This window comes from Argiope bruennichi, chromosome 9, assembly GCF_947563725.1.
Source record: "Argiope bruennichi chromosome 9, qqArgBrue1.1, whole genome shotgun sequence".
Taxonomy (NCBI): domain Eukaryota; kingdom Metazoa; phylum Arthropoda; class Arachnida; order Araneae; family Araneidae; genus Argiope; species Argiope bruennichi.
Genome location: NC_079159.1, coordinates 113,849,847 through 113,865,738, shown reverse-complemented (window position 1 = coordinate 113,865,738; position 15,892 = coordinate 113,849,847).

Genomic DNA, 15,892 nt, shown 5'->3' with positions numbered 1-15,892 from the left:
CATAACTTTTGAATTAGCAAGAAAAAAAAACCGGAACTGTCAGAAGTATTAAAGTTCAGTGCGATTCCTCACTTTCTATTTGAAGGAATCATTAAATGGATTGTCCTTGTTATTTCTAATAAATGTTCAGTTAAAATGTTCAATTTGTTTTTTAAATGGCATTATTTGTCTCAATTTTTTTTTTCAAATTTAATTTTCTATGACATGAAAAATTTACTAATTAGTAAAATTCTTAACACACAACACTTTTACATGTATACGATTTCATCGCCGTAGGAATTGTTTTGCTGTATATACAATGGTGTGTTTAGGTATTTTGCGGCCAATTGCAGTGCACTTTATCTGCCCCCCCCTTTTTTTAAAATAAAATGATCGATTTCACATTTCATTTTCAATTCAATGTTAATTATTTATTTTAATTAAATATTTTATTAACTTTGTGAATATACATTTATTTATTCATTAATGATTCTAGACTTCTCAGCTTCTATGTAAATTGTTGAAAAATATTCTAATAACAAAATGAACTTCAGGCTGCATGCAAGAACCTGAAGTCCCCTTTTCCAAGAAATATCAATGCCATCATTCTCTGCACCTGCAAAAGTGTGTAACATTGACCCTACTTTTGACCTGAGACCCAGGGGATGATATGTTTTGTAGCATTTTCGTTTCCTGTCCTCTACATTTCCATTAAAGTATTTTATTCTCATGAGATTTTCTTTTTGCTGAAGGTTTTGAAGATGCCAGCTTCTATACACATTTTTCATGTCTGGAGACAAACGCCGTTTTTTCTTAATTAAAAACATAATTTTTCTCAGCTATCATAAAAATTTATTCAGTGCCATTTTTTAATGATTTAAAGAGAATTCATTCTATAGTTTTCTATATGTTAATTTTTTCAAGAAATGAATGTATTTGATAACAAAAAATAATAATAAATGAAATTTTAATTTTGTGTCTTGCCATTTTCTTATTAATTTAATATTTTTAAATAAAAGAAAACATTTATGAATTCTCATTTAAAAAATTTCCTAATATGGAATTTGTAACTATTTGAATTATCCCAGTGAAATTTTTGAAAACATTACTTAACGAGAAAAAAGTCATTATTTTTAGGATTTATTTTCAACATAGCAGAAAAAAACAATTGAAAAATACGCTTTATGCAATTGCTTTCATCAAAATATATATAAAGAAAAAAGTTCCAGACATTTTGTTATTGTGGAACAAAAATTTTGTAAATGGTATTCACTATTCGATAGAAGAATTACTGTCAGCTATATGGCGCAGTTTTTATTATAGTGAACTCAGTTATGGAAATGCTAACATTTATTAAAGCCATCCGATTTAACCTTTTCTCTGCTGTGCTTTTTTTTTATATATAAATTCGTTAGTTTAATTTATTTTTCTCATACAAGATTATGAAATTTTTTACTTTTTTCTGAAAATACTATTTAGATTCGGGGGGGGGGTCTTGACATGTATTTAAATCTAGCGAATTACAGATTCATTCTGGAAATTTTGAAGTATTTGTCTCTTCAAATGCGTTATAATCAAATGCATGTTGTGTATAACATGTTTGTGTTATGTATGACGCGTTAATATTTACAATATTCAAATCGGTGATTGCTTCAGGAAATTTAAGATCTGTCCGTCTTATGATTTAACGCGATCAGTTCCTTCCTCAGGGGAAAAAAAAAAGCTTGGTAATTTTTTAATCATTTTGTTTTTGTTGAAAATACACTTTTTATTTTTACCGGTATTAAATATTTTGAAAGCATACCGAATGATATATATTTCTGAAGGGTCACCCTTGAGAAAGTCTTCAGGCCGAATTCTTATTTTACTTTTGATTCCATTTTACTTTTATTAACTTGGTATTTTTACTTATCTGGTTATATATATAATATAATATAATTATTTTTTTAATTTTAATTCAATGCTATATAACGCTAAAAAAATATATAGTTGACTCTGAATGTGCGCACTCGGCGAATAAAATCTTTTGAATAATGTTCAGAAGCACTGACTCTAAAGGGAGCTGAGGCAACGTGAGCATTTCTTCTTTTTACATAGGGATACATTTACGAGCTGGAAGGGTCTTGCAATTTGATGCCTCCACAGCTGGGAAAAAGGGGGCTAAAGTAAGCTGTCCCTCTTAAATTTATGTCGTGTTCGGGTGGTGGTGTGGATACAGCGGACGTGGCTATAGCGGACACATAAGATTTCGTGGTCAGAGCGGACACTCCGAAACTCATCGTGGTTAGAGCGGACACATTCCTCCCCCCTCCCATCTTAGAACAGATAAAGGATGCAGATAAATAAGTAAATAAATACTTTTAAAAATCACAAATATAATTTAAAACAGTATTTTAAGTGGCAAATCTCTTTCACGTGGGATAACCTTTTTTTTTTTTTTTTTCTACCGAAGTTGTCTGTTTTTGCACTCGATTATCGAATTACAAGGATAAATACATTTTCGCCAATCAAATTTAATTATTCATATTATATTATAGTGCGAATTCATTTTAAACATAGCGAAATGTAATAAAAATAAAAGCTTTCAGAGAAATATTTAAAAATTAATAGTAAGTAACAGTATAATGAAGGGTATGAACGAATTGCAGGGATTTTGTGGAAAACTGTATTTTAGAGTCAAATAATTATTAGAACAGGTGCAATTGCCATAACATTAATTAGTTTCATTAATGTAAGTAAAAATAAATACAAGTAAATAAAAGAAAAATAAACACAAGTAAATAAATATTAACTAACCTTTATTATAAAGACATAAATATCATGTACCATAGAATTTAGTCCAACCTAGTTACAAAAAGATTTGACATTTTTCTAAATTATTTGATGTTTGGAATTCTTTTAGGATGTTTTCAATTCTTTCATCATTTTACATATGCTTCCTTCCTTTTTATTCCAGGGTCGCCTAACTCTCTGGATTTCAAATTAAAAGACACTTTTGTGTTTCTTCTTTTAGTATTTTGTCTAATAGTGGGCATTAGGCTGATTTCTGCTAGTGATTGCATTTAATTTGGAATTCCACCCTTCAATAGAATTATTTGTCCTATGACGCTGTCCATATACATTCCATACTTTAATGGGCATATTTGGAGAAAGGCCTTCTCTCTCAAAAATATCTGCTTATCTCTACAGCAGGTGCAAAGCTCGAAACTACACAATAGATGGCATATGACTGATTAGGGAAACACAATAGGTGCAAAAATGTCCTTTCTTCCCACCCAGCTCCTCTCGCGTGTCCGCTGTAGCCACTGTCCGCTCTGGCCACATAACCTATTGGGGGTTGTGATAGGGTCGGAATTTATCGGGGGTTGTGGTTCAAGGGGGAGTGTGATCTCGGCTCTCTCAGTCCCGAGAAATTTTACGTGTTCTCTAGGCCTGTTATAGTATGGCTACCACATGTGCCTTTTGTTGTTCATATTAACCAATGAACCACATAAAAGACAACCAGTGTCTTCAACAACCAAGGCAACTGTCTTCACAATCAAATAAATTGTGTACTCGAGAAAAGAAACAGCAATAATTTTCAGTTGCTGCCGCTTGCTTCAGTTATTTGCGACGATTTCTATCCAGTTTTGTTTTGACGGAGTTATTAATATGTCCGCAATAACAAATCTTGCTGACTTAAATATTTTTCTGGTATCAGCACTATTTGAACTTCGTACTTAACGCATAAAATCGTGTCATCTCCCTCGCCGTATATAATTTCTTATTATATCGCCAACAAGAACGTCCATACATAATTGTCGACTAAATGTAAGTTCTTCTAACGTAATTCTATTTTAATTTTCTAGGATTGAAGTTTGAAATTGAATTTTCACTTCGGTAATGATGTGTTGAAATTTCTGGAATTATTCTTAATGAAAATATACCATTTTACAATTATTAAATTGGTTGTCAGCTAACAATTAAGTAGAACTGAATTTCGAATTTTGGATGAACTACTAACATTCCATAATTTTATTAATAGTAAATGATGAAATACATTAGACTAGAAATTTTTTTTATTAGAAAATGTTTCTGGAGACCAACTATTATGAGTATTTAAAAAAAATCTGAGTATTTTTATCAAAAACCTAGATGTCCAAACAAAATACCTGAAATGGCGGTAACTGGTTAGAAATAATATAGGGCAATTAAAATTTTATTGACATTATAATAAATATTTTATTGAGTGTTTAGGAATTAGGATATTCATTGTAATTTCTGTACAGTATTTTACTTTCAAAGATTTGCGATTTTATTTTTTTGATTAAAAATGTTTTATTTGTTAGTACACTAGTAAAAGCGATTAAAAATAGTTCATTTGGATCGCATTCTATTGTAATTGAACTTAATTAATGCTACAGTGTAATTTACTTTTCAGATTGGACGGAGAACAATAAGAGGAAGAATTTCTTTATATTTGGTTCTACATTTCCATAAAAGGACAACGGGTGAGCATTGTTCTAATTTTCTTATTAAAAAGACTATTGGCTATTATGCATGATCACTAGAATGATTTAATTATTAGTTGTTTGCGAGATGGTATATTTTCTCTAAACTGAATCGAATATATTTTTGTCAGTGATATAAAATTTCGATTTCTCAGAGTATTCATTATTGGAACTTCGCGACTATGTTTGAAACTCCAACTGTCGCGTGAGTCTGGTCTATATTTAAAAAAGCGGAATCAAATGCCATACCTGAAGTGGCGCGGAACTTTGGAGAAACGAGTGCATTCTCAGATGCCATTCTAGTCATTTGACCACGGTTTGAATTTATGAAGTCCATCTCAAAATGATCCTCAAATTCATTTAAAACGAGATGTAAATATCTGTAAAAACCCAACTAGATCCCTTTATTCATCCTATGTATGGTATCTATTAAATGTAAAATAGGGTCGTAAATTTCATGTACTACCATTGATATGATGTGGAAAGTGGCGATATAAGATTATTTGACCGCAATTTCCGAAAAAGCATTTAATAATTTTATTGCACAAAACTAGCACTTAAAATTTGTGAATGTACTAAAACGAGATTCGGGGATTTTTGTATCTGGACTGCAATTTTGTACCTCTAATTAAGAGGTTAATTTCGTCATAAATTTAATTTAGTTGGTTTTAATTTTTTTTTCTTATTTTCTGATCACATTTCTTACGGAAAGAAAAAAAAATGTCTTTAAAAACTGAGTTAGATAAAAAGTAGGTTGCGATGTATGACCCTTTAGAATTTCTTTGGACTTCTCTTGTAAAATGTTCTATTTGTCATTTTCGGTAGTTTACATACAATTTTAAAAATTGTACATCAATACGTGACTGCTTACAATTTATAATTTGATTTTAGAAGCAGTTTGGAATTTTAATGAATTGTGTATTTTAATTATTCAGAATTTTTTAATTCCTTTCTTGGAACTGATTCGTGTTAATAGAAAACGTCAAGCGATCACTAATTCTTAATAATCAGTAATATTTATCATAAATGTGTGAAGCATATTAGATGAATTTTCGTTTTTAATAATCGTTCTGAGAACTCCATATATCGAATAACTAAATCTCATTTTATTTTCTTGATTTCAGACTTCATTGTAACTTAAAAAGAAATATTTGTTCGTTTCGTATAAATTTATTTAGGATTGAATTTTCCAAGCTAATTATGACAGAAGATTGGAATCCATTGTAAGTAACATTTGTAAAATTATAAACAAAGGTGACATAAAGGTGACTGGGAAAGCAGTCGCCTTTATAGAGTAAATGTGTTTTTTTTATACTTTTCTACTTTCATAAACTTCTTTGTAAGATTTGCATCTGCAATTTTTTTTCTTGTCTGTGTGAAGTTTTTTTTCCTTAGCATATAATTGAACAATAGCACCTATCAAAAGCCATTTCTCATAATTATTGTAAACAGCTTTGAAATTTAAGAATAAGTGCAAATTTGCTCTCTTGCTCTGAATTGTGCTCGTGTATGTTTTAATAATGAAGAAAATTTTTGGGAAATAACGAAATGAACATTTTTAGCAACTTAAGGTATTTTTTTCTAGCCTTCTTTTTTTCAGGTATTTTTAAAATAACTAACCTATAAATCAAGTTGAAATCATTATATATCATAATTGTTAAAGGTAAGTAACCTTTAATGGTTAATAATTTTTAGATATTTAGGTAGGTATCCTTGTTTTATAAACTTTGCAATGTACTTTCAAACACCTTTGCATTTTGAAGGCCCAATGCGCGATGGCTCATAATAAAATATTTGCAAACATGGATGCCCGTTCATTTTCGAAGAATAATTTTAACTCCATCTTATAATAGGTAGCTGATCTTGACTGTTATATTAGAGCAACAAATTTTAACATAAACTGCAAATCCTTAGCGTCAAAACTTACATCTGAAGAGTTAAACGTTTTAAACTTTTTTAATATAAATTCCTGTTTGGAAAATTGTTTGGAACATTTAAAAAAAATTTCCGTTTTCATGAGTTTTGACTTCTTGACATTTTTAAATAAAGATAAAAAAAATTCTTTTAATATACGAAATGAAAAATATTAAATTGTCAGATCTTTTTAAACATCAATTATATAAATTATTAGGTTTAAGTGGGAAAAAAATATTTTATAGTTGCTCTTGTAAACACCAGGAGTTTATTAACTTTCAAATGGGGTTGTCATTTAAAGCGTGTTGACAAAATGGATGTTCCTGGGCTTTGCGCAACCCAACGTTTTCGACTGGCATCAATATGCTTTCTTTTAAATGAATTACTTTTCTTATTGACTTTTCTGTCCTTCTTTTATCTGATAATTTTTTGTTTCTCGGCGGTAATTTATTTTAGCTTAAGTTTAATAAAAATTCTAATAACATAGCATTCAAAACATATCTTAATCAAACATGACGTTTTGATTGTGTTTTCAAATTCTGCAATTTTGGTAAAATATTTTTATTAAATCTTAATAAACGAATAATACTTTTATTAATCTTTAGTAAAACGCGGGAGGATGTTTTCCGCGTAACTGGAAATCATGATTCGAGACATGAAATATCAGACGAAGTTATTTGTTCTCAAACGCGTTTCAAATTTGTAATTGCGTATTTTGTTAATAAAATGTTTGTTAATGGTGTAATTAAGAACAGCGAAGATGACAAAGAGATAAAGATGTTTCACATTGCATTCACATTCATTTCGAAGATGTTTCACATTGCAGAAAATATAAGTGCAAGTGCTAAATTTGTTTTGCGCAGGATTAACTAAAAATAAAAAACGTTGGAAATTTAATTTACACATAATAATAAATGTTTGCTTATCGCTTTGTAATTGAATTGGTGGCTCAAATTTATTAATCGAACTTTCAGGATACCAAAGAGTAGGAAATTCCAATATAAAAGAACTTAATTCGCTACTACCCATAAACTATTGGTATTTTATATCACAGCTTGTGTAAAAGTAATGCGTTCGATTCTAAATTTTAAACATTTTTAGTCATTGTCTGAATGTATGCATTAATCCAAATAGCCCTAGTGTTGCTTTAAAACGGGAAGTAAACAAATCGTGAATTAATCCAATGATAAAACTATTGGATTAAATACAATAAATAATAATGAAATCCAATAATAAAATTGTTGGACTATTGGAAAAAAAATAGTAGTTGCTATTTAATATTGTTACTTGCGTCTTAACTTGAGCATTTATTTTTTTAAAAATTTATATTTTATTAAAATGTTGAAATATTAATAATAAATAATGATTGAATAGCATAAGATTTAAATGTTTTATTTGATATATAACTAAAGCATTTAAAATGCATTAATTTTTTATTTGAAAATATTTTTATGATGCATTTATGTAGTACAAAATTAAAAGATTGAAAAAAAACTAGCGTTGTAAACTAATATTGAAACTGTTCCTGGCTATACGAAAACAATTACTTTCTCATGTACAGTATAATTCAGTGATTTTATTAAAAACTTAAATTTAAAAATATCAGCTAAACACTCTATTCTAAAAATTTTTATAAATTCTAAATGCTTGTATGTGTATAATATATAATTTGCAAGTTGCTTGTGAGTTATGTTGTCGATATCTAGACTCGGAAGTTTGCAAATTCGTGCCATCGGTATATTCCAAAACGCTGTAGAATATTTTAAATCTATTCTGAAATAACATATGAGAATTTTGAATCTACAGATTTCTTGATCTAATACGATTGTTTCGGAGGTCTTAGGATATTTTTTATGCTTTTTTTAGATAAAAAGCATATATATATATATATATATATATATATATATATTATATTTCATTTTAGCGCGTTCATAAAATTTTCTACATTGTTAAATTCAAACTTAAAAATATTTAACCTTTTGAGTTGCGCTGGTTACCCTATGAATCTCGGAATGCAATAGCGGTAGCTGTTAAAACGTCGCGAAACTTGATTTTTGTCCTTTTAGCTTCGTATTCATAGAATCGAAGATGCGCCGCATATTTCTTCAATGGTCATGGCTCGGATTCTTTGATAGAGTAGAAAACCAAATTTAAGGTTCGCCCTTTAATCTCTCAAAATCAAAATAGTTACGGTTTGGAATGTACTGTGCAATATCCATTTATCATATTGTTTATATTTACAAGAGTATCAACCATATTCCTTAAATTGAAATAGAATGAGTAATTGTGATTTAAATTTTGAAACAACCTATTTTTAGATTGTTTTGGAAAGATTTATTTTGTTTCAATGTTGCTTTCAAAAAATTTAGTCAAAAGATTATTAATTTAAACACACATGTAATTTTTTCTCATCTTAACGATTTAAAAGTAAAGTGAACGAACAACAGTTATTATTGACTATGAATCACCTGTATTTAATATGGAATGCATTTATTAACAACAATCGATTTAAAATTACGAGTTAAATGCGACATTTGTAAGATATCAAACTAAACGAAAATTGCCTTCAAAATGCAAAGGTTTTGACTTCTGAATTTTGTAATTATGAATTTGTATGTTTTTATAATGAAATTATATTTATAAATATTTATTTATGCCCTCGTGAATGTTTTAATGCAATTACTTAACTGTGCATGTTCAATGTTGAGGGAGTTCTACCCCTCTTATCAGCGTCTCGATTCGACTTCTGGCTCCGCCCCATCATTATCGTTCTTCGAGCGTTTCGAGGGATTCACCCACCACGACATTCCTTGTGACTGGGAACGGACCCCACAGTGTTCGGCAGGCCACAGCTTCTGTTCTTGCATTTCTGTTTGTCAAATAGAATGGAATGAATATTCATTGCACACATTTGCAGAGAATTGAACGATATGGATTATTTCTCACCTACAGTCTTGGCCAAGAATGGTGAAACATACATGAAGGGGAGGGGTGTTAACTCAGAGGCGGCGGCAGAAGTTTGTCGTCGGGGAGAAGGCAAGAAAAATCTGAGAAGTGAGCGAACATAATTTCTCGTATTTGGCATCAAAATAACTCATGTTCTTTAATTAAATTCAACTATTAAATATTATTTCGCTTTTTTAAAATTCAGATGCTGATCTTTCCTGTGGAAAATCGCGGAGGCTTGACATCCTTCATCCAAAAAACACCAACCAAAATTTATGGGTAATATCAAACGTTCAAGCAAAAATTATCGGTAAAATGCGACAGCTTATTGATTTGTCACCATATCAATTTACCAAATGTAGTCAAACCTCTTGAACCGTATTTGGACTTTTCGACTGTGTACAGTATATTAACTTTAAGATGGTTTTTAAATTGTCATAATCGTTAACACTCAGCTCTCCATAACTGTTCTGAAATGGCGAAAACTTCTGCTGACGGGGAGAGGAGGGGAGTAAATGCCTCCTTGCTAAAGCCGCCTCTGGGTTAACTTAAGCCGAGTTGAATTCAATCACAATGGGATTGGGTTTAACTACCTTTTAACGATGAAATGTGTATCATAGCCGATAAATATAGAATCATCCGAATTGTTTCAAATCGGGGGGGGGGGGTATGCAGGCATTTTGTAGTTCCAAGTAATTATAGCCCCTTCATTAAAAACTAGCCAATTTAGTTAACATTTAGCAGAATTTTTGTTTTTGACTTTCAGTGTTAATTTTTTTAAATAGCTTCGTGATAATACATAGATTAATTTTTTGCCATCCAAACAGCTCAGCTTTCAGTATTTATTGTGTTCAATTCAGAAGTAAATAGCTGAGTTTTATATGCATCCTTTCTTAAAATTTCAGAACTGAATTATTCGAAAACGGACATCTTGTTGAATAAAAAATATTTCGAGTGATTTTCTTTCAAAGATTATATTTTAGATGTTTACCCTCATAATTCGGGTGCTTATCTCAAACTTTCGGAGGTTGTAATTTGGTCAATATATTCTACTGCATCCTGCATTTTCCTGACTTGATGTGCTTATCTTTTTCAATATTACAGATTTGAATCGTATCGTGTAATTATCGGGTGCCATATAACAGCAGTTCAGTTCTTTAAAAATTTGAATTTGTTAGCGAACACAGCGTTTAAATAGTGATTTTAAGAATTCGGCAGCAAGAGGGTTCAAGTTATCAAATCAAAAGAACGAACTTTTATTATGAGGAAATAATAAACTTCAACCAAATGTAATTTTAAAAATTATTTTATAAGACTTGTAAAATTGAATATGCCATAGCCAATTAAAAATTAAAATTCCATTTATCATAAATAATTATTCTCATCTTAACTTTATTGTATGATTTTAGTGATTTAGTGTCAACAAGCATTATAACTTTAATATTTTATAGTCCATGGAATTTGTTTTTTTGAAGAATTTATTTGCAATGAGGTATATATTTTTAATAGACCTTCCTGCATTCTGCCCCCCCCCCCAATCCCCGAAACACAGCGGTTCTAATCAGTTACCCAATTGAAAATCCGAATACTTGATAAGGTATAGTACCAGAGCTTCAGAAAATTGACTTAGTATCGGAAGCTCTGCTTCATTCATTCCTTATAAATAGTACATATCTGATTGCACCATATTAAAATAGCCTGCACCGTATTGGATAATTGTGACGATAATGAATATCGTAACTTCAAAATTAATATTATCAAAGAACAAATTTTGGAATTTTAAACCAACAGTTAATATCATTGATAAAAATGTCTTTCATCCTTAAGTACACAAATCTTACTAGTGTACGAATTTGAATCACTTAATTGAGCTTTTATGTAGTTAAAACACAATATTTGCCTGAAGAGGTCGATAAACACTAAGCATATCAAACCGCGTCACGCTTGTGTAAGAAGGAAATGCTCGCAAGAGCTTCTAGCTCTGGATTAAACTCTTGAGCAAAAAAATATATAAATATCGTACATGGTTTTCTTAGGTTGTGGAAATGCTCCACCAGCAGATTTTTGTTCTTTTAGAGGGAGTGGGTTGTTAAAATTCCCCATCTGCCAAGACTGTAGTTCCTGTATGTTTTTAGTGCTTGAATAAAAAATTTTAAATTTTAAACTTTATCACATAAAAATTTAAGAAACCTTTAGTTGTAGAATGAAGTTAAACCAAGTGTAACCAAGAAAATGCCTGAAAATTCACATCTCATTTTCATTTCGTTCTTGAAATATTGTGAATTTTACAGTCTTCTTTATTTCGAGTAGAAAATGTTTTCAGTGATGAGAAAAGAATAGGTTAAAGCTTTTTAACTGAAGAAAGTATTTTAAAAAACATTGAAATTAGGAATAAATAGGAATGTTACTGCGTTTCTTAATTTGGCCGTTAAAAAAAATCGATCTTTTGGTTCAGTAGTATTGACCAGCGTATCGGGCCAGTATCGTGGTTTCAATAACAGAAAGTTGCTCTAATGTGTATTAACGAATTATTGTACTCAGCAGCCAGAGAAACTGAAATGTTTTATAATAAATTTTATAAAAATGTGTTAGGTTTATTGGGAAGTTTGGATATATACTGAACCACGGCATTCGGTTCGCAATAGATCATTGAAAATTTTCAGAAATTTATCATATTCAGATAGGTGTGCTTGATATAATATATACATACGAAGCTATTTCTGGGAGCTTGATACTTGAAGGATGTTTTTCATTGTTTCTGAAATACCATAATTGAGTCGCATCGTGCAGTTTGAAAGGAATCAATAGTACATGAAAAAAGGGATGCCAACTATTTTACATGCTTTTTAAACATTAATCTCAAATTAGTTTTGAATAAAGACTTGAAATCGTGAAGTTACGAAGCAAAAAAGGAAAAAAAAGAAAAAGATATTAGAAAGTATCATTTTTAACGTTTGCCATTTATTCGTTGTTTCATAAAAATCACGATTCGGTTCCATTGTAACTATGTATTTACGATGCAAAGCTTCATTTATACGTTGTTTTTTCTTTTATAAACTTGGCATTTCAATCTTATTTCTCCTTGTTTATTAAAGCTTTAATGGATAAATCAAAGCGGGCAAATTGTCTAGTACAAATGCACACGAGAATTAAGAAGAATGTGAAATTAGACCACCTTTCAAAGATAAATCAAATTTTTTTCAATGGATTTTGTATTTTGTTTGCCATAACACTAGTAAAACAAATATAGTTATTCGAGTTATAACTATTTAGTTCTACATCTAAACAAAACACTAATATAATTAAACTAAACATCGCATTACTCTTAATACCAAGTCAATGTCAGGCGATTAATTTTTTTAATCAAACGCTTATTTGTATGCATTTAAATCGTGCAGATTAAGAAAAGTATAATATTCAAGATGAGCAATTTAGGTATGAATTTTACGCTTATTGGCGTAATTGTTTCATTTTAAAGTGTAATTGTTTTCAATGCCAACGTGTAACATACTAGTACTATCTTAAAAATTCTTCAAAATATATTAGAAGTATTTTTATATATATCAAAATACATTAGTAGTGTTAGGATGTTTAATCAAAGTTAATTATTAAAATTTTCGGTTCTGGCTCAGGTTATTTATAACTTGGTAAAAAATAAACTCCGTTTAGTGTTTGATTGAGAATTTTTTGAAAATTGGAAATAATTTCATGTGAAAAATTTTTCTGGAAACAGCACAAAATTGAAATAATTCTCAGGCAGCAGTGCTACGCTTTTCGTGCTATAATACCATAATATTAAATAAAAGATGATAAAGAACAGAACAGTCCTAAATATCGTAAAAGTTTAAATGTGCTTCAATATTTTTTTAATGTCTGGAATGCTGTTACCTCTTATTAAACTAATCAAAATGACATGATGGCAATGAGTTATATGATCATTGAGAATTTACAATATTTTTGATAATTAATTCTAGTTGATGATATATGATATACAATGTTTATCTATTTTAATGTTAGCGTCTGGTAGGGATTTTACTAGAATAATTATGAAAGTACTCAGCACAAATGGAATGTATTAAATAACATCTTATACCAGTAATATTAATCATTAACATCCAATTAAATTTACAAAGTATATTTGAGTAAATTTTTATAAATTATGTAAGGAACACCAAATTTAAGATGGCACTGTAAAGAAAAAATTTCTTAGAAACATGAAAATTTTCTATTTTTGGAAACTTTTTCTTAAAAATTATTGAAAAGTCATTAATAAAAAAAATCATTCAAAACTCTTTTATAGATGTATGTAGGATTTTTTTAAAATAAAGTAAGATATTAAAAAAATAAAGATTAATTTTAAATTCTGTGCATTATCTCGGAAAAAAAACACATCCTCGAAGTGACTAAGCTTTGACTTCAAAATCTGGTGAATGATCAAGGATATGCCAGTTGGCTATTAGTTATAAGTTAAGAATATGTATTATTTTGAAAGTAGTCCACTGTTCGCATTTTTTTTCAACTTAGAAAGGGAGATTAATTAACATTATGACCCTTTTTCAATATAATGAAATCGTATCAATTATGATTTACATTTAGAGTGAATGTTACCTGGAGATAAATTTTATTTTTTAAAGTCCACTGATAGGTTTGAGTTGATATCACTAAAATGAATCGTTGAAAAAAGAATCTTTAAAAAAATTGTAATTACTCTTTAAAAAAATTAGTTTGACCCCCTTAATTTAAAGTAATGGGAGTTTCTTATTTGTTTTATTTATGTACAGAACCTGCTTATTCGAAATCATAGAGAAAATCGAATCAAATTCATGAAAATCACGTCGGAATGGTTTAATTAATGAATATGACAAAGTTTTAATCAAAATGCATTATTTGAATTCTTATTCTTGAATCCGTATGTTTATAATTCTTTGAGGAGAAAATTTATCCAATCTGAAATTTGAGATTCTATTTTAAACTTATCTCTTTTCGAAAACTCTTGTAATCTGCACTGCACTTTTGAATTGGTATTTTTATAGCCTGCGTAACTCCTGTTTCTTTGTATTATCTCCTTGGGGTGTAGTAATTTAGACATATTCGGTGGATATGTAAAAAAAAATGTGTTAAGTAGTAAATGAAATATATAAATTTTATTTATATAGTTTAAAACTTTGGTTTTATTCTGATGAATTAACATTTTGATATTTAAATTTTTTCGGGATAGTTGACAAGTTTTTAGTTTCGTTTTCTTCCTCGGTGAAATCATTCTGCGTTAGACTGAAATTAAAATATGTTCGGATAAAAGCCAAGAAGAATAAATTAAAATATTTTGGTTAAAGTTCAGTAAAGTAAATTCAGTTTTTTTTCTGCCTCATTGAATTGTTTCGATATAAAATAAAAAAAATATATAATAAAAAGAAATAAATTGCTTTGTATTATTTTAAAAATTGTTCTTGAAAAGCTTAATTAGTGGAACTTCATTTTTCCTTTGTAGATGTTTTAAACTGGAATTTGAATTGTCAATTGTTTTGGATTTCATATTTTCGCCTTCGTTAAAAATGTTGTTTTTCTTTGCTGCATTAGAAGAGAGAATTTGTAAGGCATTGTCTCTTAATGATAATGTTTAATTTTTTTTGAAGATCGATCATTGCGTGAATTCAGGAACTTAGGAATAAAGCATGTTTTGAAATCATGTAAAGGCATGATTTCAAAACATGCATCTTTAATAACTTTCGCTTTTAATTTTCTTTTTGTTTTAATCCTTTTTTTTTAGTTTACTTCTGTTCGTTTTTGCAAGTGAACAACTTGAGCTCGAAAGCAGTGTTCTATTCATTTATAGTTCGATTTGCTGTTTAACAGAAAATGTTCTTGTAGTGATCTAGAATCCATTTCAGAATATTTTTCAATATTATAGAGATAAAAATTCAAACGTTTTATTTTAGAAATATTGAAATGTATAGTATTTGAGTGTAAGGGTTTATACTGTCGCGAGATTAAAGCCTAAACAAATGGGAGAAAGTGTCATTCTTCCTTAAACATTATTATATTATCTTGTTTCAGATGTTAATATAATTTTGTAGATCAGAAACTATAACAACTGGCGTCCTATCTCTAAACTTGTTAAAATTTTCAAAAATGCTTTAATTAGATATGATGCAATGTAAATTTGCAAAAGAGTTCATTCTTTATCAAACTAAGTTTAAGTAATCATATATAGGAGAATTTCTGAACTTACTCTCTAGAGTAATTTGGAAATAAATTGTGAGTGCTTCCAATTTGTGTTACTAATATTTCCAGGTGTTATCATTCTGTGAAAAATGAAGCTATATTTAAAAAATTCTTATTTGCAATCTTTTTAAAAATCCTGATATTATATATATAATATTGTGATCACATCTGCACTTACTACCCATCCTCATTTTTAGATAAATTTAAAAAGTGAACTCTGCCTTTAAATTTGCAATCATTTATCTGATGTCTTTTAAAAGTGATATAAATTCATGTTTAATGAGTCGAAAATCGGAATCGGTTTCCCTTTTTAAAAACCTGCTGGAACTCGTAACAAATGA